The sequence below is a fragment of the Schistocerca cancellata genome, chromosome 4 (assembly GCF_023864275.1).
Source record: "Schistocerca cancellata isolate TAMUIC-IGC-003103 chromosome 4, iqSchCanc2.1, whole genome shotgun sequence".
NCBI lineage: Eukaryota > Metazoa > Arthropoda > Insecta > Orthoptera > Acrididae > Schistocerca > Schistocerca cancellata.
Window position 1 is genome coordinate 858440235 of NC_064629.1, and position 26706 is coordinate 858466940.

Here is a 26706-nt window from a genome sequence, read left to right on the forward strand (position 1 = left end):
TTGCATAACCCCTTAACTTTAGTAAAGGCATGGTTACCTGCTCTGATATAATAGAGATGAACCCCCACAGAGTTATGTGAAGAATGGAAAAATATGGGCATCACGGAAGTGAAGAACTGTATGAGGAGAGTCAATGGCATGTTGGGAGAATCTACATCATTTATCCTAACATTTAGTACTCCAGAATTACCTGAAGACATCCTTGCAGGCTATGTCTATATTAAGGCTCACCCGTTTCTTCCTAACCCAATGTGATGCTTAAAGTATCAAAGATTTGGCTATACCATTGTGGGATGTAATAGGAGGGCTGTGTGTGGAAATTGTGGAGGCTCAACTCATGAATCAGGCAATTCTTATACACTTCCTCTGAAATGTATAAACTGCTCTGGGGATCACCTGTTATGGAGTAGGAAGTGTGCGGTTTACAACGAGGAAAGGAAAATTCAGGAGCTGAAAGACACGAGAAGCATACCCTATGGCAGAGGTTCCCAAACTTTTGTTTGTCACACCCCCTTCTGCCGAAAAGAGAACTTCCGTGCCCTCCCTAAAAAAATATAGAGATTTTTATTAATTATCAAGAAATTATTGAAAAATTTGTGATGGTGACGTCATGTAACATGGTGGGCTGTTAATGTATCGAGTCGCAATTATTACGTCATCAGTCTAGTCTAGTGATTATAAGCCACTCCTAAAGTAAAGAAAGTCATTGGTAAACAAGGAAAAATATTTGCTACCTTTGCAGATTAGTGGATCGGACCATTATTTTAAGTTGAGTGTAGCTTATTACTTTCACTCATTATCAAAACTAGTCACTCAGTCACGGTGTTAACGAACATAACTGATTTGTACGCCTATAGCGCTCCCCATTGTCATTGCGCATAGGTTGGCATTTATGTCAACGACGACAGTTACCGAACGGCGACAAAGGCCCAGTTCCGAGAACCAGACAAAAAATAAAAAACAAGTTTTACCAAATAATTTTACATACTACACAGAACTTTAAAAAATATGAATAAAACAACTTCCTTGCCTTGATTACATTCCCTTGCTGCACACCATTTCTTCACCAGTATACAATTTTAGGACTACTCTTTGCTTGCCATATCTAGGATAAAGTTTCGCTGTGTCTTCATCCTGAGAAATACTATTATAGTTGAAATAACATACAATACGTAACATTAGAATCCATAAGTATCACACGCAGATTTACTATGTTTATTTTATATTGTTTCTTCGAAATAGTTTTTTATAATTTTACAATATTTCCTACATGTAAGGATAGTTAGGAGGAAAATAACAAGTTCTCTTATAATGTGACGTATTTATTATAAAAATATTATTTCCCCACACATATGGCAAGAAACAAACAAATAAATCAATGTGATGGATGAGCTTGCATATTTTTTACAAGATTTTGAATTCTTGGCTGAATAGTAGAAACTGCGCAACGTAAATCATAGGCAATACTGAGTTTGCTTCTAAGCTTATTTCTTATCGCCACTACCGCTGAAAATGCTCTTTTGCACAAGTGAGTGCTTGAAAATGGTAATGTGAGATATTTCACCCAAAATAAAGGCTTATCCATCGTCTCAAAGTCATACTTTGCTGCAGAGTCATTTTTAATTTCTAAGACTTCCTCTTGTAGTCTGTCTGGCAACACATCCACGTCAACGTGAAATGGATCCGTTGCTAACCTATAATAAATTTTATCATCACAATTGTTGGGGAAGTATCGTTCGAATTCATCAATGAGGTGCTGCAAATGGTTCGATATTTTACTCTTAGTATCGGTATCCTTAAAATCATTTTGAAATTGGGCTAAAATTTTACGTTTCCATATTTGCAACTTATCAGTAAATGCTTGGATGGCATCCCGATGAAAAGTTATGTTTGACTCTCCTCCTTGTAATTTCAAATTCAATGTGTTTAAAGATTTGAAAATATCTGACAGATAAGCCAATGCAACATGAACACCAGGCTTTCTAAATTCCACATTACAATTCAGTTTGTTTGTTATTTTCCAAAAACTGCATCACTTCGTCTCGAAGTTCAAATAATCTTCCTAGCATATTTCCTTTTGAGAGCCAGCGTACTTCTGTTTGAAATAAAAGTGTTTTATACTCTGCTCCCAAGTCTTCACAAAGAGCCGTAAATAACCTGGAAGTTGACGCACTCTTTTTAATATGATTCATGATTTTGATGCACAATTTTAAGACATCATTGACTTCCTTTGTAAGTGTCTTAGCTGCCAATGCTTGACGGTGTATTACACAGTGGATAGCAGTAACACTAGGGTTTTTAGCTCTGACCATCTGCACGAATCCTGAGCGACATCCAAGCATTCATGGGGCACCGTCTGTGCATACACCTATCAGTTTCTGCCATGACAACTCATTTTTACAAAAGAATTCAGAGACTGCTGTCATTATATGAATTGCTTTTGAAGTTGTCTTTAACTCTGTAGAAAACAGCAACTCTTCTTTAATTGCTTCATTTTCTATATAGCGAACGAAAGCTAGCAGTTGGCAACAATTCGCAACATTGGTACTCTCGTCTAACTGTATTGCGAAAAACTGTGATTGTTTGACGGCCTTAACTAATTGATTTTGTATGTCTTCGGCCATATCATCAATCCGACGTTTCACAGTATTGTCAGAAAGCTTCACTAATGGATTTCATTGTCTACCTAGCTGGGTTATGTTTCATTGTTAGCAGTCACGACAATGTTCCCAGAATGGCGTGAAGTTGTGTTCGAGTATAATGACTTTTCTGGAGACTAGAAATCTACTCTGTAGGAATCAGCATGGGTTTCGAAAAAGACGGTCATGTGAAACCCAGCTCGCTCTATTCGTCCACGAGACTCAGAGGGCCATAGACACGGGTTCACAGGTAGATGCCGTGTTTCTTGACTTCCGCAAGGCGTTCGATACAGTTCCCCACAGTCGTTTATTGAACAAAGTAAGAGCATATGGACTATCAGACCAATTGTGTGATTGGATTGAGGAGTTCCTAGATAACAGGACGCAGCATGTTATTCTCAATGGAGAGAAGTCTTCCGAAGTAAGGGTAATTTCAGGTGTGCCGCAGGGGAGTGTCATAGGACCGTTGCTATTCACAGTATACATAAATGACCTGGTGGATGACATCGGAAGTTCACTGAGGCTTTTTGCAGATGATGCTGTGGTGTATCGAGAGGTTGTAACAATGGAAAATTGTACTGAAATGCAGGAGGATCTGCAGCGAATTGACGCATGGTGCAGGGAATGGCAACTGAATCTCAATGTAGACAAGTGTATTGTGCTGCGAATACACAGAAAGATAGATCCTTTATCATTTAGCTACAAAATAGCAGGTCAGCAACTGGAAGCAGTTAATACCATAAATTATCTGGGAGTACGCATTAGGAGTGATTTAAAATGGAACGATCATATAATGTTGATTGTCGGTAAAGCAGATGCCAGACTGAGATTCATTGGAAGAATCCTAAGGAAATGCAATCCGAAAACAAAAGAAGTAGGTTACAGTACGCTTGTTCGCCCACTGCTTGAATACTGCTCAGCAGTGTGGGATCCGTACCAGATAGGGTTGATACAAGACATAGAGAAGATCCAACGGAGAGCAGCGCGCTTCGTTACAGGATCATTTAGTAATCGCGAAAGCGTTACGGAGATGATAGATAAACTCCAGTGGAAGACTCTGCAGGAGAGACGCTCAGTAGCTCGGTACGGGCTTTTGTCAAAGTTTCGAGAACATACCTTCACCGAAGAGTCAAGCAGTATATTGCTCCCTCCTACGTATATCTCGCGAAGAGACCATGAGGATAAAATCAGAGAGATTAGAGCCCACACAGAGGCATACCGACAATCCTTCTTTCCACGAACAATACGAGACTGGAATAGAAGGGAGAACCGATAGAGGTACTGAAGGTACCCTCCGCCACACACCGTCAGGTGGCTTGCGGAGTATGGATGTAGATGTAGATGTAGATGTAGAAGTACTCTGCTCAGAACGAACACTTGTACTAGTTTAGCATTCACGTCGTGCACATTTTTCTGGTGACAATGGGCATAACCCTGGCATCCAAATTACGAACCTGCCAGTTCATTTGAAGCGTATACAGTCTATTAAAGTTACTGTAATCGCATCACATGGGGATCCGCAGGTTGACAGGGTAATAAAACAGTGTTTTTGCAGTTATGCAGTATAAGTGATTATTACTCTGATGAACATAGCCTACAATGGCTAAAAGTTATAACATGATTACGTTCAGTTCGTGTGTACAAATGTACGGAATAGTTAATACCTGACTTTTCTGTTTTCCAGTTGTCAGAAGTAAGTTGTTTACAAATATGATATATTAGAATTAACGCATATCGCCTTCATAATTTTGAGAGTTTCTGTGTGTGACATTCTAAACGTGATCTCCAAAAGCTGTATGTTCTAGGATAGGTTATTGAGATAGGATTGCGGGAAGTGGGACCACAAACGATTGCATTTAGCACCATAATCTATCATTAATACCTGCACATTCATTTTTATTAAAATATCGATAAAAAGAAATATAAGGTTTATACCGCTAACTCCACCCGCGCCCCCCTTGCAACATCATCACCCCCCCAACCCCCCCCAACCCCCCCCCTGGGGGGGGCGTGCCCCCCAGTTTGGGAACCTCTGCCCTATGGGGAAGCCAAAAAAAGATTTCAAAGCAACTTCTGGTTTTTGCTCCTTTTTTGCAATGGCTCTTATAAAGCTAATTGCCAAGTGCGATACCGCCACACAAATCCAGGTCACAGATTCAAGCATGAGCACATGCACTTGTCGGTTTTCCTGTGGGGAAAATGCTACTCTTGAGCCAGAAATCATTGGGAAGTCATCGGTGATGGAATTACCACCGAAGCCACGTACCACTGCCCACCATCAGAAGTCTACTAAGCCATCCCCTCAACCCAAGCAACCAACTTCTCCCTTAAGTACGGAAAAGCATCCTTCAAAATTTCGTTCAGAGTCAAAGAAAGTGGCAGTTAAACCTTTGGGTCAGTGTGGTCTCTCCTCGTCAGATGGAAACTACACTCTTGAGGATATGGACTTCCAGTTGGAGGAACCAGAGTGCCAGGAACTGGCTAACGTCCTCCCTGACCTCCGGGGTAAATCACCACTTCTGAGGGAGAAAGACGAGGTCAACCATTGGTAATCAGTGGCTGCCACAGGGACATCTGTGTTGCAGTGGAATTTCAGGTCCTCGTCCAGGAGAAACCGTTTTGCACCTGCTTACAAGAAACTCATTTTAAAGTCACAGACACACCTGCATTACGGGGTTACTTCCCCCCATCTCCTGCAGGGAGGACGATATTACTGGAGAAAGGGCTAAAGACGGAGTGGCTGTTTTCATTGATGACAGATGCTACTCCTCTCTTGTCTCTCTTACTGCGGCCATACAGACAGTTGCCATGGAAGTTCTAGCACCATTTAAAATCCCAGTGTATTCTTTATATCTTCCACCTCATGATACTTTGGATGCAGACGCACTGACAGAACTCTTCTCAGCAGTCCTGTGTTCAGTCCTGCTTATGGGGGACTTCACTGCAAATAATGTGCTGTGGGGCTTGGCTAGCTCTTGCTTCAGGGGTCAAATGATCAAGCGAGTCGTCCATTCTGAGAATATCTGCCTTTTGAATTAGAGTCAGATGACACAAGTTTCCCACAGCTGCAGGGTTTTTTTCAGCCACTGATCTTTGTTTTTCCTCCCAAGCTATTGCAGACTCAATTAAGTGGGACATGGCTACATATTTACATTCTAGTCACCACTTCCCAGTGTTTGTCCATCTGCTGACTTGGACAGTGGTCAACAGGAGACCACAAAGATGGATGATTTTAAGGGCAAATTTGTTGCAGTACAGTCAACAGGCTATTTTTGAGTAAAAGGATTATGCACAAGAGGTGGTGTCCCATATCACTTGTGAGAGCCAATGGGCTGCCGCAGAATCCATCCCCCTGTCTGGTAACCACCTCACATGACAGTCTGTATGGTAGTGGGATGACGGACAGTCTATATGTTTGCGGAATGACGACAGTCGCATGGCAATCAGAGTGAGACGGACAACTCTGTGGATCTTCAAACACCGTCCAACTACAGGAAACCTTGACGCCTTCAGATCTGCGAGAGCACATGTTAGGCGATTAATAAAAGAACAGAAGAGGGATTCCTGAAAGGAATTTGTGACTTCCATTAATCGGTCCACTTCCACAGCACAAGTTCGAGAATCAATGAGGCAGATTTCAGACAAGGGCAGTACACATCTCCATATGGTAGCTGAACGCTTTTTTACAGTCATTGTGTCATCCAGACAATCTCCTGTATTTCAGGTGTTTGGTAGGACTGCAGAGATGAGGAAGCTCCATTTCTTCTCGCATAATGAAGAAATCTACAACCTTCCATTCTCCATGTGGGAACTGGAATCAGCTCCGTCTGTGGCCAGACACACTGCTCCAGGACATGATGAGTTTCATTATGTCATGCTTCATCATCTGTGTCCTGAATTGAAAGGACAGCTCCTCTCTTCGACTTGGAAGGAGGCAATATTAATTCCATTGTGGAAACCAGACAAGGACCTTAGCACCCCTAACAATTACCGGAATGTAGTGCTGACCAGTTCTTGAATGCATGGTAAACCACCGCCTCGTCTGGCTGCTCGAATCCCGAGGTCATCTGAGCCGGTCCCAGTGTGGTTTCAGGTACTACCATTACACCCTTGACAACTTAATTCTACTGGAGCCGACAATACAGGATTCCTTCTTGCACCAAAACCATTTGGTTTGTGAGTTTTTTGGGCCTCAAAAAAGCATATGACACTACTTGGAGATACAACATCCTTTGCCAACTCCATGAATGAATGAATGAATGAATGGCGACTACGTGGACGTCCGCCACTTCTTATCCAATCCTTTCTCGAGGACTGGCGTTTCTGATATTGCATTGGTGATGCCTTGTCTGCACGCTATGTTCAAGAGAATGGGGTCCCCCAAGGCAGTGTACTCAGTGTCACATTGATTGCCATTGGTATCAATGGCATTTCCTCCACTGTCAAATGCTCTTTGTTTGTGGATGACTTCGCAATCTTCTACTCTTCCTCGGATCTTACAATGACGACGCCCCCCTGCGGGTTCGGGGGTTAGAATAGGCCCGCGGTATTCCTGCCTGTCGTAAGAGGCGACTAAAAGGAGTCTCAATGTTTTGGCCTTATGTGATGGTCCCCTCTCGGGTTTGACCTCCATCTTTCTAAATTATTCCGAAGAGCGAGCCAATTGGGGAAGGGCGCCTTACGTGGTGCACTGTATCCGTCGTGCAATTAGACCTTTAGCCGGCTTTCACGTCGTTGCCATGGTGTCCCGCTCGTTTTCGATCTTTAGGGCGGGGATACGTCCCTGGGTGCGATTACCACGCTGCCCTCTGCAGTGTTTCTTTTAACTGCGGCGACGACCTTGGACAGTTTTGCACCTAAGATCCAGCACGGTAGCCAGTCCGTTGTGGTGGGGCCGCCATGTACCCTCTTGGTTGTAGCCCCCTGACAACACAGGGATCGCTCTACTGATGCCTGCGCCGTTCACTCCCCACGTATGCCAAGGAGTAGATGCCTATCCTCCTGGGGTATCGGGACTCCCGGCAACGGCCATCCTGCCAGGTGGCCTTTGCTGTGGCTGGGTGGCGCCCGTGGGGAGGGCCCTTGGTCGGAGTAGGTGGCATCAGGGCGGATGACCCGCAATGAAGCGTGGTACATCATCTCTCGCTGGCGGCCAGCCGCCAGCAGTCTCTAAGCGTTCTCGGGCTCAATTTAATGCTCAGAAGTACGATCCGAAAACGTTCCCCTCCCTGGCCACGCCGTGGGAAGAGCGTAAGTCCCAGGATGGAGGTAACAGTTATTCGCCCCGATTCTTAGTTTGCACGAGAGCTGATGGGGAGTCTTTTCTCTCTACAAAGCCTCAGTTCTTCGTCGAGCATTTAGAGGACAAGTTTGGGGAGGTGGAGGGCTTGTCTAAAATGCGCTCTGGCTCAGTACTGATACAAACGGCATCCTCCGCCCAGTCACGCAGGTTACTTGCTTGTGACAAGTTGGGGGATGTTAACGTTACTATTACTCCACATAAGAGTTTAAATATGGTCCAGGGTGTTATTTTCCATAGGGACCTCCTTTTGCAGTCTGATGACGAGCTGCGCGCCAACTTAGAACGTAGAGGTGTTCATTTCGTCCGGCGCGTTCATCGGGGTCCGAGGGACAATCAGGTTGCTACCGGTGCCTTCATCTTGGCCTTCGAGGGTGATACGTTACCGGAAAAGGTCAAGGTGATGGTCTACCGATGTGACGTCAAGCCCTATATCCCTCCCCCGATGCGGTGCTTCAAGTGCTGGAAGTTCGGCCATATGTCTTCCCGCTGCACTTCCAGCCTCACATGTCGAGATTGCGGACGCCCATCTCATCCCGATACTCCATGTGCCCCGCCTCCCATCTGCGTCAACTGCGGGGAGCACCATTCACCTTGCTCGCCAGACTGCAGAATATTCCAGAAAGAGCGCAAAATCATGGAATATAAGACCCTGGACCGACTGACTTATACTGAGGCCAAACGGAAATACGACCGATTACATCCAGTGAGAATGACAACTTCCTACGCCGCTGTTACAACACCTGTGCTAGCCCCATCAGTTTCGCGCCTTTCGGCCGGATCGACGAGTGGTACAACTCCTCCTGCCCCCTTGCCAGTGGGGGGCTCTACCCACCCGATTGCTCCTGTGCCACCTACCTCAGGAGCAACACCATCCCCCTCATCGGGGACGTCGGTCCCCGCTTCTAAGCCGGAGAAGTGTCCAACTTCTTCGGCTTCTCACGCTCGCAAGGGGTCCCTTGGGTCTCTCCCTTCCCAGGTTTCCACCGGCGGGAAGGTTGACGATAGACAGTGGCGTAAGTGCCCACAATCTGCAGGTCGAAGGGCTTCCCGATCCTCCTCAGTCCCGGAGACTGAATCGGTGAAGCCCTCCCAGCCAGTTAAACCCAAGGAGCAGCGTGAGAAATCAAAGAAGAGCAGCTCTAAGCCCAAGGAACGCGCGGTGGTAGCCACCCCATCGCAACCTTCTAGCTCTGCGTCTGAGGACGCGGTGGAGATTCTGGCGTCCGCTGAGGACCTCGATCTCGCCGGTCCCTCAGACGCCGTGAATAGCAATAGCACTAGCACGGGTGCTCAATCGGAGGCAGCAGGTGACCCAGCGGCGTAATCTGCCGTCCCAGTCCCGGCACGCCTTTCTCAGCCATGGACAAAACCATCCTCCAGTGGAACTGCAGCGGTTTCTTCCACCATCTAGCTGAGCTCCGCCAACTTACAGCCTTCACCCTTTCCTCTGCATTGCTCTGCAGGAAACTTGGTTTCCAGCAATGCGCACCCCCGCCCTCCGTGGCTATCGGGGTTATTATAAGAACCGAGCAGCTTATGAAAGGGTGTCTGGTGGCGTCTGCATCTATGTCCTTAACTCACTTCACAGCGAGTCTGTCCCTCTCCAAACAGCTTTAGAGGCTGTCGCTGTTAGGGTGTGGACGCCGCAGGCTCTTACCATCTGCAGTCTTTACCTTCCACCGGAGGGTGATGTCGCGCAGCATGTCCTGGCTGCGCTGATAGCCCAATTGCCGCCACCTTTTTTATTACTGGGCGACTTTAACGCCCATAACCCTCTGTGGGGTGGGTCAGTGGCAACAGGTCGAGGCGCCACCGTTGAGCATTTATTGTCGCAGCTCGATCTCTCGATTTTGAATGATGGTGCCTCCACACACTTCAGTGTGGCGCATGGCACCTACTCCGCCATTGACCTTTCAATCTGTAGCCCTAGCCTCTTACCATCTGTCCACTGGAGTGTGCATGACGACCTGTGTGGTAGTGACCACTTTCCGATTTTTCTGTCACTACCACAGCGTCACTCTTCTGGGCGCCCTAGCAGATGGGCAATGAATAAGGCTGACTGGGACTTGTTCTCCTCCACTGCCGCTATTGAGCCTCTCTCAACTGATGCCATTGATGTGGTGGTTACATCGGTCACCGCCGGCATCGTCACTGCCGCCGAGTCTGCCATTCCCCGTTCTTCTGGGTCCCCTCGGCGGAGGGCTGTGCCTTGGTGGTCGCCTGAGATCGCTGAAGCGATTAAGGATCGCCGGCGGGCACTCCAGCGTCACAAGCGACATCCCTCCATGGACCACCTTATCGCCTTTAAACGGCTGCGTGCGCGGGCCCGCCTCCTTATCCGCCAAGGCAAGAAGGAGTGCTGGGAGCGGTATGTGTCCACCATTGGACTCCATGTCACTCCATCGCAGGTCTGGGCCAAGATTCGACAGGTCTTCGGCTATCGGACCCCTGCCAGCGTCCCTGCGCTCTCACTGAATGGAGCAGTTTGTACTGACTCCGACGTCATTGCAAACCGCTTAGCAGAGCATTTTGCTATGAGTTCCGCTTCTGCGAATTACCCCCAGGCCTTCCGCTCCATTAAAGAGCGGATGGAACGTCGGAGCCTTTCTTTTCGCACCAACGCTTCTGAACCCTACAACACTCCATTCAGTGAGTGGGAATTTCGGAGTGCCCTTGCCGCTTGCCCTGATACCGCTCCCGGGCCAGATCGCGTCCGCTGTCAGATGCTGAAACACCTTTCAGTGGACTGCAAGCGACGCCTCCTCGACCTTTACAACCGTCTCTGGGTCGAGGGTGAGTTTCCATCGCAATGGCGGGAAAGTATTGTCATCCCCATTTTGAAACCTGGAAAGAACCCTCTGGAGGTGGACAGCTACCGCCCCATTAGCCTCACCAACGTTCTTTGTAAGCTTCTCGAACGGATGGTGAGCCGGCGCTTAAATTGGGTACTGGAGTCTCGGGGCCTTCTGGCTCCGTCTCAGGGTGGGTTCCGGAAAGGCCGCTCCGCCGCCGACAATCTGGTGAGCCTGGAGTCGGCCATCCGTACTGCCTTTGCCCGCCGTCAGCACCTGGTCGCTGTCTTTTTCGACATGCGGAAGGCGTACGATACGACATGGCGTCATCACATCCTTTCTACGCTTCATGGATGGGGTCTTCGGGGCCCTCTGCCGATCTTTATCCGCAATTTCCTGTCGTATCGTACCTTCCGCGTGCAAGTCGCAGCCTCCTATAGTTCCACCCACGTCCAGGAGAACGGTGTGCCACAGGGTTCTGTTTTAAGTGTCTGTCTGTTTTTAATAGCCATTAACGGGCTCGCTGCGGAAGTGGGAAATTCTGTCTCTGCTTCCCTGTATGCTGACGACTTCTGCCTTTATTACAGCTCTACTGGCATTGCAGCTGTTGAACGTCAGCTACAGGGCGCTATCCGTACGGCGCAGTCTTGGGCTGTAGCGCATGGGTTTCAGTTTTCGGCAGCCAAGACCCGCGTTATGCATTTCTGCCGGCGCCGAACAGTCCATCCTGAGCCGCGGCTTTATCTTGGCGACGAACTCCTTGCTGTGGTGGAAACCCACAGGTTTTTGGGGGTGGTTTTCGATGCCCGGTTGACTTGGCTGCCTCATATCCGGCAGCTTAAACAGACGTGTTGGCGGCATCTCAACGCTGTGAGATGCTTGAGCCACACCCGCTGGGGCGCCGACCGCTCTACCCTGTTGCGGCTCTACCAGGCGTTAATCCAGTCCCGTCTGGATTATGGGAGCCTGGCTTATGGCTCAGCATCCCCATCTGCGTTACGGGTGCTGGACCCAATTCTCCACAGCGGGATACGCCTTGCCACTGGTGCTTTCCGCACCAGCCCTGTGGACAGTGTGCTAGTGGAGGCAGGTGTACCCCCACTGCGGTTCCGGCGCCAACGTTTGCTGGCCGCTTATGCTGCCCATGTTCTAAGCTTGCCCGGGCATCCAAATTATCGTGTCCTGTTCCCGCAGTCAGTCGTCCATCTGCCAGACCGTCGGCCCCGGTCGGGTTGTCCGATCGCCGTACGCGTCAAGGAGCTTCTCTGTGGGCTTGGGTTTTTCCCTGTTCCACCTCCTTTCCGGGCGCCTCTGCGTACACCCCCGTGGTGTGTTCCTCGCCCTTGCCTTCGGCTCGACTTGGCACAGGGCTCGAAGGACTCGGTCCCTCCAGAGGCCTTCCGCCGCCGCTTTTATTCCATCCTGGCCACGTATCAGGGCTCTGGAATTGTTTACACCGACGGTTCGATGGTTGCTGGTCGTGTCGGGTATGCGCTAACTCTAGGGGATCATTCCGAACAACGGTCCTTGGCGGCTGGCTGCAGCGTTTACACTGCTGAGCTAGTCGCCATCTTTAGAGCCCTAGAGTATATCCGCTCCTGCTCAGGTGAGTCCTTCGTTATCTGTAGCGATTCCCTGAGCGGTTTACGAGCTCTCGACCAGTGTTTTCCTCGTTCTCGTCTGGTGATGGCCATCCAAGAGTCCCTGCATACTCTTGCGCGTTGCGGCCGCTCTGTGGTCTTTGTGTGGACCCCCGGTCATGTCGGTATCCCGGGCAATGAAAATGTTGACCGCCTGGCGAAAGAGGCCACGAATAAACCATCTCTGGATGTTGGCCTCCCAGAGGCTGATTTGCGGGCAGTCCTCCGCCGAAAAGTTTTTGCGCTTTGGGACGCTGAATGGCGCGATCGGATTACACCCAATAAACTCCGTGCCATTAAGGAGACGACGACTGTGTGGCGGTCCTCCATGCGAGCCAACCGCAGGGACTCAGTCGTCCTTTGTCGGCTCCGCATTGGCCACTCCCGGCTAACACACAGTTATTTACTGCGCCAGGAGGACCCTCCTGTATGTCGCTGCGGGGCGGCTTTGACGGTGGCCCACATTCTGTTGGCCTGCCCCCTTTTAGCTGTGGTCAGGCAGACATTTGCGCTGCCTGATACGCTCCCTGCCGTTTTATCCGATGACCCTGTTCTGGCTGCCTTAGTTTTACGTTTTATTCGGGCAGGGAGTTTTTATTCTTTCCTCTGAGTGTTTCTGTTTTATTTTATTTTTTGTTTTGATTCTGGCCTTTGGCCTATGATTTTACACTGATCTTTTAATGTGTTTCTAAGTGGTTGGCTTTTCCTTTTTTATTTCTATGGTCGGCCAACCACTGTCACACTCTGTGTGGTTTTAGTTCGTTTTGTCTTGTCCTTGTCTCCGTTTCTTTTGTTCTGTATCGTCTGTGTCTATTCTGTTCCTCGTTTTTATTCTCTGTGGATGTTCTTTGTCTTTGGAAAAAGGGACCGATGACCGTAGCAGTCTGGTCCCTTTCATCCCCCAAACCAACCAACCAACCAACCAATGACGACGAGGTAGATACAGCTGACCATTAGGAGGCCAGAAACCTGGGCCAGTGCAACTGGTTTTCGGTTCTCACCAGAGAAGACTACCTGTGTCAATTTTAACAGTGCTCATCGAAGGTTTAACCAACCAGTGCTCACAATGGAAAACAGTATTTTACTATTCCAGAAAACTATGCACTTTTGGGTTTATTATTTGACTCAAAATTAAATTGGCTCCCACTTCCGAATATCCTATGAACAAAAGGCTTCCAGTCATTGAATATTTTGAAGTGCCTTAGTGGAAAAGCATGGGGAGCTGATAGGTCCCGCCTCCTGCAGTTTTATAGGTTATTTATTCAATGACGTTTAGATTATGCCCCTGTGGTCCATGGATCAGTCCATATTTCCTACCTCAAATGTTAAACATTGTTCATCATGAGGGCATTCGGATATCGACTGGAGCCTTTCGAATCAGCCCAGTTCAGAGTCTATGTGCAGAGGCTGGCCAACCACCCCTCTGGATTCAGTGACATATCATTTTGGCTTGACAGGCACTGAAAATCGCAGTGTCTCCTCAGGCATTGGCATTTAGTGCAGTGGTCCAAACCAACTTCGAACGGCTGCTGAGGAATCGGCCCTATGCAACCAAGCCATTTGGGATATATCCTACTGACTATTTCGAGGATCTGGATCTATCAGACCTCCAAATACACAGCCAGGGATGGAGTGTGTTGCTACCATTGGTGTCTTGAGAGGCCCAAAGTGATCTTAAGCGTGACACGGTACAAGAAAACTTTTACTCCATATGTCGTTTTTACAACTTCGTTTTCTTCCATTTTAAATATATACCACACTTTTATCGTTGTTTGTATAGTTGGACCCCAACAAGAGAATTTACTTGGTTGTTCCTGTTTTCCTTGAATAGGGTTTTCAAAGTGCGTCTTCCGGAATAATTTACAAACTATGATTTGGAGTTGTATGGCATTACAATGGCACTGGAGAGGATTCACAAACATCAGTGTACAATGTTTCTTGTCCGTTCTGACTCACTTAGTGCACTACAAGCATTTCACCAAATGTATCCAGTAGACCAGTTGACTGAGCTCATCCATGACTACTTACAGCGGCTCCAACACCATGGCAAGGAGGTGGTATTTTGCTGAGTATGTTGCCCCATCGGGTTACAGGGAAATGACATGGCCGATAAAGTAGCCAAGGAAGCATGTTGGGATGATGATGTCTGTCAGTGTCCCATCCCATTGCATGCCATCATCTCATTTTCTGACACACACATTATGCATCAGTGGGAGACTGAATGGTTGCAGGTGACAGAAAACAAAGTGAAGTCACTCAAATTGTCCACACAGGCATGGCGGACTTAATGTCAGCCTCACTGCTGGAAGGAGGTTTTGCTTACCAGGCTGCACAGTAGACATAGTCCTTTTAACACATGGCTTCCTCCTCTGGTGGGAGGATCCACCACTCTGTGCAGTTTGTGGTGTGCCATTTTCAGTTCAGCATATTTTTGCAATGTGTGTCCTATGTACTGATATCAGGGCAGCCCTCAGTCACAACGGAGATCGACCCACCATCCTTGCCAATACTGATTTCAGTGTTACAAGAGTGGTGAAATTTTGTGAAATGTCAGGGCTCATCCCTAATTTGGTGGGGAAGGGTGGCAGACTTTAATGCATAATCAAGTGCCCTGCATGTGGGGACAGCCTCCATCCCCACCCATGAGATTGGCATGCTGAATTTTCGCCAGGGCACTAATGACGACGATGTTGAGTGCCCATTACCTCAAGTCATCATCATAATCATCATCAAAAAACTCAAACAACTCCACCCAATTGACATGACATCAAATTTTGCAAACATTGTGGTAAAATCCTCACCTAACACTATGACAGTGAGGTCTCAAAAACCAACTCTGTCACTAGCCACATTTCAAAGCTTGTTTTTAATCAAGGGAGATGACATGAGCTCTCTTGACCCTCAAACCCACAGCACCAGTGGTAACCACCCCACCGATGCAACAGGAGACACCTCGGTCTCCTCCATCATCAGCAGGGGAGAGGACACCTGCCAAGGTGGCCCCCTTCCAGAGTGAAACAGACCAGCAGTCTTAAGACCAACCAATGGCTGAAAGAGCCACAGGCTGCGGGTCATAAAAAAGAGTGGTCATCTTCTATCACAGACGTCAAGACAGGAAAATCCTTGCATAAAGTGAAACCTCACAGGGACAGAAAGGAAATTGAATGTGAAACCAGATTCTGCTTTACCTGTTCTGGTTTACCTGTTGTTGTCCCCACCTCAGTGGAGCATGAATCAACAGCAAAATAATTCATAGTGTGGTTTCCCCTTCACAGCTTTCTCAGATCCCAATCTGATGTCTTTGAATGAAATTGTAATGGCTACCATCACTACCTGGCTGAACTCTGTCAACTGATGGCTACTTTGCAGTCTGTTTGTCAATTCAGGAAGCATAGTTCTCAGAAACTCAACACCCTAATGTTAAAAATTAAAAATGTACAATTGTTACAATAAAAATCACGTTAATACTAGTAGGGCATCTGGAGGAGCTTACACTCTCATACAGTGAGACACTTTCAGTGAACAGGTTGAATGTGATGGTTCCCTGTAGGGTTTGACCTCCATTTTTCAAAATTTACCCAAAGAGCGAGCCAGTTGGGGAAGGGCGCCGTACATGGTGCATCGTGTCCATCATGCACAGAGACCTATCGCATCCTTCGTTGACGTGGATCTGCACTTCTGCTCATTCTCCAACTGTTGGTCGAGGTCACCCTCCTGGGGGCATATTTTTCCATCAACTGTGCAGTATCGTTTCCTACACTGCCGATGATAATGGACTTGTTTGCTTGGTTGCACCTGATATCCAGCACGGTAGCCAGTCCGCTGTGGTGGGACTGCCATGTACCCTGTTGGTTGTAGCCCCCTGACCACACAGGGATTGCTCTGATGATGATGCCTGTGCCGTTAACTCCCCACGTATTCCAAGGGGTAGATGCCCATTCCCCTGGGGCATCAGGACTCCCAGGAATGGCCATCCTGCCAGCTGGCCATTGCTGTGGCTGGGTGGCACCCGTGGGGAGGGCCCCTGGTCAGAGTGGGTGGCATCAGGGTGGATGACCTATAATGAAGCATAGTACATCATCTCTTGCTGATGGTTGAACACCAGCAGTCTTTAAGTGTTCACAGGCTCAATTCAATGCACAGAAGTAAGATCCCAAATCGTTCCCCTCCCAGGCCACACCATGGGAGGAACGCCAGGCTAAGGATGGCAGTGGCTCTTACTAGCCCTGGTACCTAGTATGTTAGAGAGATGATGGAGAATGTTTCATGACGATGAAGCCTCAGTTTTTTTGTTGAGCATTTAGAAGACAAGTTTGGGGAGGGGGAGGGCTTGTCCAAAATGAGATGTTGGTCAGTCTTGATCAAAACTGCATCCTCTGTCCAGTCATGGGCGTTACTCACTTGTGACAAGCTGGAGGATGTTTCTATAACCATCACACCTCATAAGAGCTTAAATATTATCCAGGGTATCATATTTGACAGGGACCTTCTTTTGCAATCCGAAGATGAGCTGTGCACCAGTTTGGAACAGTGAGGTGTACATTTCGTTAGGCGTGTCCTCTGGGGTTTGAGAGATAATCAGGTTGCCACCAGTGCCTTCATCTTGGCCTTCGAGAAGGTCAAGATGATGGTTTACCACTGTGATGTAAAACCCTATATCCATCTCCCAATGCGTTTCTTTAAATGTTGGAAGTTCGGTCATATGTCTTCCCGCTTTACTTACAGTGTCACATGTCGAGATTGCGGATGCCCAATACTCCATGTGCCCCATCTGTGTCATCTGTGGAGATCACCATTCACCCTGCTTGCCAGACTGCAGGATTCTCCTGAAAGAAAGAAAAATCATGGAGTACAAGACCCTGGACAGACCGACCTACACTGAGGCTAAGAGGAAATTTGAATGCCTGACATCGTCCTACACTGCCACTACAACAGTTCTAGCACCATCATCTCTGCCAACCCCAGTGACCTCTCAGAGCCAGAAGACTACACCTGCCCCCTTGATGGTGTGATGGTGGGGGGCACTTCCCTCCCTGTTGCTCCTGCACCACCTACTTCAGGAGCAACACCCCCCCCCCCCCCCCCCCGCAACCATCGGGGACATCCGTCCCCACCTCTAAGCTGGAGAAGTGTAAAACTTCTTCGCCTGCTCTTGCTATGAAGGGGTCCCTTGGGTTACCCCCTTCCCAGGTTTCTGCTAGTGAGAAAGATGATGCCTGCCAGTGGCAGAAGAGCCCAAAAGGAGCTGGTTGCAGGGCTTCATGCTCATCCTCAGTCCCGGAGACTGAATCAGTGAAGTCCTTCCAGCCAGGGAAACCCAAGGAACAGTAAGAGAAATCCAAAAAGGTCACCAAGACCAAGGGAATTGCGGTGTCACCCACACCATCGCTACCTCCAAGCTCTGTGTCTGTGGATGAGGTGGAAATTCTGGCGTCCACAGAGAACTTAAATATCGTCGGACCCTCAGACAATGGATATAGACTGCTCAGGCAAGAAGTTTGTGGCAGCAGGTGACCCTGAGGTGTAAACTGCCTCATTGAAAGTTCAATGCCTTCCCAGTCTCATGATGACGTTATCCTCCAGTGGAATTGCAGCGGTTTTTTCCACTGCCTGGCTGAGCTATGGCAACTGTTAAGCTTTACACCTGCTTTCTGCATTGCCCTCCAGGAAACCTGGTTCCCAGCAATGTGGACCACTGCCCTCCGTGGCTATAAGGGATACTACAGGAACAGTAGTGACTGTAATGTGTGTCAGGTGGAGTTTTGCTTTTATGTACTAAACACAGTATGTAGTGAACCTGTGCTCCTTCAAACCCCTCGTGAAACTGTGGCTGTCAGAATAAGTGTGACACGGGAAATAACTGTGTGCAATGTATATCTTGCTCCAGATGGTGTAGTATCCCTGAATGTATTATCTGCACTGATTGATCAACTCCCTAAACCTTTCCTACTTTTGTGGGATTTTAATGCCCATAACCCCTTGTGGGGTGGCACTGTGCTTAGTAGCTGAGGCAGAGATGCTGAAACTTTACTGTCTCAGTTTGACCTCTGCCTCTTAAATGCTGGGGCCACCACACATTTCAGTGTGGCTCATGGTAGTTACTCGGCCATTGATTTATCAATTTGCAGCCCAGGACTTCTCCCATGTATCCACTGGAGAGCACATGACGACCTGTGTGGCAGTGACCACTTCCCCATCTTCCTGTCAGTGCCTCGGCATCAAGCCCACAGACGCCTCCCCAGATGGGCTTTAAACAAGGCAGACTGGGAAACTTTCCTCCGTGCTGTCACCGTTGAATCTCCCCCACACGGGAACATTGATTTGATGGTTGAGCAGGTGACTACAACAATCGTTTCTGTGGCAGAAAACACGATCCCTCGCTCTTTTGGGTGCCCTCAGCAAAAGACATCCCTCGGCTCGGTGGTCGCCGAAAGTCACTGAAGCAATTAAAGGAGCGTCGAAAAGCTCTACAGTGGCATAAGGGGCACCCTTGCCTGGAGGATCTCATAGCCTTTAAATGGATCCGTGCTCACGTTCGCCAACTTACCAAATGATGAAAGCAGGAGTGTTGGGAGAGATATGTCTCGACCATTGTGTGCCATACGTCACCTCCCCAAGTCCGGGCAAAGGTCAAACGTGTTTCCAGGTACCAGACACCAATAGGTGTTCCTGGTGTTAATATAAATGGCCTGTTATCTACCAACACAAACGCGATTGCTGAACACTATGCTGGAGCCTCTGCGTTGGATAATTACCCCCCAGCCTTTCGCACTCTCAAACGGCAGCTGGAAGGGAAAGTCCCCTCGTTTATTACACGCCACAGTGAATCTTATAATGCCCCATTTACAGAATGGGAGCTCCTCAGTGCCCATGCGCATTGCCCTGACACAGCTCCTGGGCCTGATCGGATCCATAGCCAGATGATTAAACATCTCTCATCTGACTACAAGCGACATATCCTCGTCATTTTCAACCGGATCTGGTGCGATGGCATCTTTCCATCACAGTGGTGGGAGGGTACCATCATTCCAGTGTTCAAACCCGGTAAAAACCCGCTTGATGTGGATAGTTATCAGCCCATCAGCCTCACCAACATTTTTTTAAGCTGCTGGAACGTATGGTGAGTCAACAGTTGGGTTGGGTCGGGTCCTGGAGTCACGTGGCCTACTGGCTCCATGTCTGGGTGGCTTCCACCAGGGTCACTCTACCACTGTTAATCTTGTGTCCCTAGAGTCTGCCATCCGAGCAGCATTTTCCAGACACCAACCCCCTTTTGCCATCTTTTTTGATGTACGAAAAGCGTATGACACAACCTGGTGATGTCATATCCTTGCCACAGTATACGAGTGGGGCCACTGAGGCCCAGTCTTGACTTTTATCCAGGATTTCCTGTCGCTTCGTACTTTCCATGTCCAAGTTGGTGCCTCCCATAGTCCCCCCCCCCCCATCCCCCCTCTCCCCCCATCCTTGCCAATATCCAGTAGAATGAGGTCGCGCAGGTCTCTGTATTGAGTATCTCTCTTATTTTTAGTGGCCATTAATGGTCTAGCAACAGCTGTAGGCCCGTCCATCTCACCTTCTCTGTATACAGATGACTTCTGCATTTCATACTGCTCCACCAGTACTGGTGTTGCTGAGCAGCGCCTACAGGGAGCCATCCACAAGGTGCAGTCATGGGCTCTATCCCATGGTTTCCAGTTTTTAGCCGCAATTTCATGTGTTATGCACTTCTGTCGGCATTGTACCGTTCATCCAGAATCAGAACTTTACCTTAATGATGATCCACTCACTCTATTGGAGACATATTGATTCTTAGGACCGGTTTTCAACGCCCGACTGACTTGGCTTCCTGACCTTCGTCAGCTAAGTGGAAGTGCTGGCAGCACCTCAATACCCTCCACTGCCTGAGCAACACCAACTGGGGTGCAGATCGCTCTACGCTGCAGCAGCTTTGCAGAGCCCTTGTTGAATCCCGCCTTGATGATAGGAGTCTGGTTTATGGTTCGGCGGCACCCTCAGCATTGCGTTTAATCGACCCAGTGCACCACTGTAGTGTTCGCCTAGCGACAGGAGCTATTAGGATGAGTCTGGTGATCAGTGTGCTTGTGGAAGCTGGAGTGCCTCCATTGCAGGTTAGATGTGCACAACTGCTGGCCAGTTATATAGCACATGTTCGTAGTTCTCCTACACATCAGAGTCACTGTCTCCTTTTTCCACCCACGGTGGTTCATCTCCCACATTGCCGGCCCAGTTCAGGGCTTCCAGTTGCAGTTTGTGTCTGATCCTTTCTTTCGAAGTGGAGTCCTTGCCTTTACCACCTATACTTGAGGTCCATTCATGTACACCTCCATGGTGGACCTTTCACATGGTCCTAAGTACTCAGTTAGACCTGTGGCTCTCTGCTGCCACTTCCTCTCGGTTCTTGACAAGTACCAAGGCTATGAAGTGGTTTACACCGATGGCTTGATGGCTGATGCTCACGTTGGCTTTGCATATGTCCATGGAGGACATATTGAACAGCATTCCTTGCGCAATGGCTGCAGTGTATTCACAGCAGAGCTGGTGGCCATATCTCATACTCTTCAGTATATCCGTTCATGCCCCGAGGAATTGTTTCTTCTGCACACTGACTCCTTGAGCAGCCTACAAGCTGTCAACCAATGCTACCCTCGCCATCGTTTGGTAGTGTCCATCCCGTCGTTCAGTGGTGTTCATATGGACCCGAGGACACGTCGGCATCCCAGGCAACAAACTTGCCGACAGGCTGGTCAAACAGGCTACGCGGAAACCACTTCTGAAGATGGGCATCTCCGAACCTGACCTGCATTCTGATCTACTCCGTAGGGTTTTTTGGCTTTAGGAGATGGAATGGCATAACAGTACACACCACAAACTGCGTGTCATTAAGGACACTATGAATGTGTGGAAGTCTTCCATGTGGGCCTCTTGCAGGGAATCTGGTGTCCTCTGCCGGTTCCACATTGGCCACACTTGGGCGACCCATGGTTACCTCTTGCGCCGTGAAGACCGGCTCCAGTCTCGGTGCGGAGCCCGGTTGACAGTGACCCATATTCTGGTGCACTGTCCCACTTTGACTGCCCTGCGACGAAATCTTGGGTTACCAGACTCATTGCCGCTCATTTTATCTGACAACACCTCATTGGCTGATTTAGTTCTACGTTTTATTCGTGAGGGTGGGTTTTATCATTTGATCTAAGTTTTAGTGCATGTCTTTTGTCCCTCTGTGTCCTCCACTCTAGTGCTTTTAGGGTGTAGGTTTTAATGTGTTGCACAGTGGCCGGCTTCTCCTTTTTATTCTCGTGGTCAGCCAACCACTGTAATCAGATTTCTTGTTTTACTCTCTTCTGTTTCCAGCGTCTCTGTTGTTTTATTGTCCTCCTTTGTTCCTTTTAGTGTTCGTTGCCTTTCCTTCACTCTTCTGGTTTTTCCTTTCTTTCCGTTTTGTGTTATATGTCTCATCTCTTTCATTATTGTTTTATTAGGAACAAGGGACCAGTGACCTCATAGTATGGTCCCTTCGCCTCCCCCCCACCCCCCCCCCCCCCCTCTCTTTAAACCAACCAACCATCACTATATTGGAAGCTGGCCAGTCCATTTCACATATCAGAGAAACATTCCGTAATATCTACCTGCCTTCCACACAGATGCATGCCATATAACGGGCTGGTGGACCTAGTGGAACAGCTGTCCCCATCCTTCTTCCTACTAGAGAACTTCAGTGTCGACACTTCTCTGTGCAGCAGAAAAAGGAAGTATGCCTACTTAACAGTGAAGCTACCGAACATTTCAGTTCGGCCTACAAGACATAATAGGCCACAGACATTACAATCTGCAACCTGAGCATCTCAGCCTTGATGCAGCTGAACATCCATGGGGACTTCCATAACAGTGACCATTTTCCTATCACTCTCTTCTTTCTCAAACCAGTGACAATGGCATATGCACTGCACTGGCTGCTTCGGAAAGCCAACTGTGAAGCTTTTACTTTGAAAGCAACTTTTGAAGCCAATGAAAAGAAGGATATGAAAGGAGTTCTACAAGATCCTATTGACACAATTATACATGTTGTGGAAGCAGTGATATCCTAGTCCTCAGGCCCTCCCCACTGGAAATCAATGCCTTGGTGGTCATAAGAAATAAATGTGACTATCAGAGAGTGTAGGAGGCCACTGCAGTAACACACAGTAACACAAGCACCATCCTTCTATGGGACTTTGAAAAAGATTAAAGGGATGTCGGTGAAAGCATAGTTTTTATTAAAAAGGAGAAAGGGTGGGTGTTGGCACACCCTCTCATTGCAAGTATGAACTAAATTCCACTCCATTTGCAGCCTACAGCCGTCCACAGTAGTTCCTTGCATCTCCTTCAACATTGACATCTGTACTGATCCCTTGGTTACTGATAAATGTCACTATTCATGAACCATAAAACCTGGTGGAGTGAAACTCCTTATCCTTCCTTGTGCAAGGCTTCGAATCATACAGTGTTCAATTTAGTGAATGGAAGCTCCACAGTGTCGTAGCAGAGTGGCAAGACACAGCCCATGAACCTAACAAAATCAACAATGAAATGCTTGAACACTTTATCAGTGACAACATAAAACACATCCTCAGGGTTTTTAATCATATTTGAAAAGAAGGGAAATCTCCCTACCATTCGTGGGAGAGAATTATTTCTATCCTGAAATCGGGAAATGAGACACAAATTTTGACTAATTACCAACTAAATGGGCTGTGTAAAATGTTTGAAAGAATGCTCAACTGATGGCTGTGTTGATGCCTGGAAGCCAGGGAAAAAAAATATCGCAATTTGAATGCAGCTCTCAGGTGATCAGTCCAGACCAACGGATGTGCCTGAAACCTGAAGTGTGCAATGTGTTCCCACATAACCGATAACTGGTTGCCGTGTTCTTTGATCTGCAGAAGGCATACAATATCATCTGATATTATCACATCCTGTCCACACTGCACGAGTTGGGTTTCTGAGTTTGCTTACCCATCGTTATGCAGAATTTCCTATCCCTCCCACTGTTCCAGGTTGGCATAAGTTCAAGTCTCACTGATCAATATGTAAAGGAAAAGCCGCCCCCATCCTTCTTCCTACTAGAGAAGCATAACTCTCTGTTACTTTGTAATCAGTGTCATAGCAACTGCCATGGGACCCAGTCTCCCTGTCTTGTGTGTGGACACTCTTTTCTTGAATCACAACTCTGTCAATATGCCCCCACAGAGTGCTAACTGTGGGGAGCCATGCAGAAAGTGAAAAGCTGGGCCCTGAATCACGGGTATCAATTTTCTTCCATGGAAACTTGTCATTCACTTTCGTCAACTCAGTGCTGTGCTTCCTCACCCAAAACTTTGCCTTGGTAACCAGTTACTTGAAGTTGTTCAAAATTTCAAATTTTTAGATCTTTTGTTTGATAAGTTAATAAGGTTACCAGATGTATGCCAGCTAAAGGCACATTGCATGAGGAAACTTAATACACTCAGATTTCTCTGCAACACCTTCCGTGGAGCAGACTACACATTTCTGCAATTCGACAAAGCTTTGATTTTATCCCACCTGGACTATGGATGTGTTGCCTATGGGTTAGCAGCACCATCAGTACAGTACTTGTTAGATCTGTCCACCACAGTGATGGTTGGCAACTCGAGTCTCCCTTACAGCCCTCACAGAAAATATCCTGGTGGAAGATGGTATCCCCCCACTGAGGATCAGACACAAATAGCTCTATGCAAACTATGTGTTCACTGTATCAGATGCCCACGCATCCTACTTTACTCTGTTTCACAACCAACAGTTCCAACTGTTCATGCTGAAGAGTAGATGCCTATCCATTTTGGGGGACCAAGATGTCAGACACAGCCATTCTGCCAGGTGGCCTTTGCTGTGGTTAGATGGTGCCTGTTGTGAAAGCTCTTGCTTGGAGTAAGTGGCATCATGGCATTTGCCATCGTGAAACAAAGTGTCCTGTTTGTCCCAGCAGTATCTTACGATAGATAGCAGTTTAGTGCTAATTGTTATGAACAAGACAATAAATTAGACACTGACACATTTATTGTTCATTTTAGGGATGATTTGCTTCCAGGAGAGGTCAAAATTGTGTTACTGCTGTTATGTGGAGCTGTACTTCCTACCCCCCCCCCCCCCCCCCAATACACCCACCCATCCACCCACCACTCCCCAATGTGATGCTTTACATGCCAGTGCTCTGGGCAACCTCTGTCTAGTGTACATACGATCTGATTTGTGGAGACTATGGCCAGCCATTTCATGCTTCACTGCATTGCCACCTACCTGTGTCAGATGTGGGGATGCCAGGATGCCACCCTGCCCAATCCCCAAAGTGTGCTGACTACCTCAACAAATGCAGAATGTAGGAACTGAAGATCACAGGTCATCTCTCACATTTTGAAGCTCAGAAAAAATATCATTGGTATCCAGCCTCAATGATACTGACTTTTGCCCCTACTGTGGCCAGGTAATCAGTAGTATCTGGCATATTTACTCCTTCAACACAAATAAACCTGACCAGTGGTGATAGGCATCCCATCTGATGGTTGCTGTCGTACCATCAGTGGAAGTCTCATACTCACACCCAAATGGAGAAGCAGCTTCATCCTCCAGTGTCCATCGGTGAAAGAGCTCCCTCTTCAAACACCTCGGATAAAAGGCCCAGTACCAGCCAGGACCGAAGCAGCATTAGGCTGTGGGTCCCAGGGCTACCTGCTCTTCTTCTGTTCCTACACCTACAGCAGACAAGCCCTTAGAGGGATAACTACCGACAAAAGTTATGAAAGAGAAGAAGGAGAAATCTCAGGGTAAGGCTACTCCAGTGACCCCAGGTGCACCAGATCTCCCAATGCTTTCCAACTCTGAACTGATGTTATTTGGTGTTTTCCACCACCACTGGTGACAGTGATCCTGGGGCATGACCTGTTCTCCCTTTCTGCTTTGTGTCTAACCTGGACAGTCCCAACCTCTAGTGGAATTGCAGTGGATATAATGTCACCTGCCAGAACTACAGCTAATGTCATCTTGATCTGTAATTTGTATAGCTCTCAAACACACACAGTTCACTGATGACTGTTCCCCAACTCTTCAAGTTTGCTGTGCATTCTGTTGGAACTGTACTGGAACTGAGGTAGCATCTGGAGGATCTGTGCATTGTTTCGTCCAGATGTCATCAGTGAGTGGATACCCCTCTGTACCATGTTGGAAACAATAGCTGTATGAGTGCAAAAGTTCCCCAGCAATCTCCATACATAGCATTTATTTACCTCCTGGCAGGGGATATACTTATCTTGAAGTGACCACCTTAATTCACAAACTCCCTCCACCTTCCCTTTTCACCTACTTGAGGATTTCATTGTGCACCATCCCCTGAGGGTAAATACCACTTTGTCTGGTAGTGGCCTTCTGATTGACCAGCTGCTTTCTGATCCTGAGCAATGTCTCCTTAATTACGGTATTTCTACCCACTTCAGTGCCACCATGTCACGTTTTCAGCTGTCGATGTTAAGATCTAATTCCCCAGTCTTGTTGCACCACTCCAGTCCTCGAAACACAACAATCTTTGTGACAGAGGCTACATTCTGGTGATCGTGTCACTCCCCTGTGTGCACCTGATGGATCAATTACCATTTTGGGCTCTTCAAAGAGCCACCTGGCAGGTTGTCCACCGCTGCTGTCACATTTGCGCCCCCCCTCCCCCTCCCCATCAGATTTGGTCGAGGCTACAGGAGACATCGTAGACGAGATTACCTGTGCTGCTGTGCTGGAGCTGCTGTTCCCATTTCTACTGTGCCCCCCCACCGGTGACCAGTGCCATGGCAGAGTAAAGACATTTGCAACAGTGGTTCAGGATTGCTGAAGGGTCCTAAAATGTCTCGAGCAACATTCTTCACACAGCATCCTCCTCACTTTTAAGCTGCTTTGCACTGAGACTCACTGCCAAATTAAATCTGGTAAGATGGAATACTGGGAGCAGTACATTGCCTTGGGAATGTGTGCCACTTCATTGCAGGTGTTGGCTAAGCTCCTTAGTTTTCCAAGCTGCCAGCAGTACCTTTTCTCTTCTTTCAGGGTTGTATTTTTGCTGATGCACCCTTCCTTGGTGAACACCTTGTGACCCACTTTGTTATATTGTCAGTGTCCTCTTCTTTGGAATGCATAAATGATAAGTTGAAGAAATCTTCCTATCCCTCCCCCCAGTCATACGGAACTTCATAATGAACCCATCAATAAACCTGCTTCAGGCTCTGGAATCATCACATGATACAGTCTCAGGCCCTGATGAAATTCATCGCCAG

At 47.8% G+C, this 26706-nt stretch overlaps 1 protein-coding gene across 5 annotated transcripts in view; it reads left to right on the forward strand.

Annotated features, from left to right (window-relative positions):
• Positions 1 to 26706, forward strand: part of LOC126184987 (UBX domain-containing protein 4-like) — a 136207-nt gene that overhangs the window by 35387 nt on the left and 74114 nt on the right. The window lies entirely within an intron of this gene.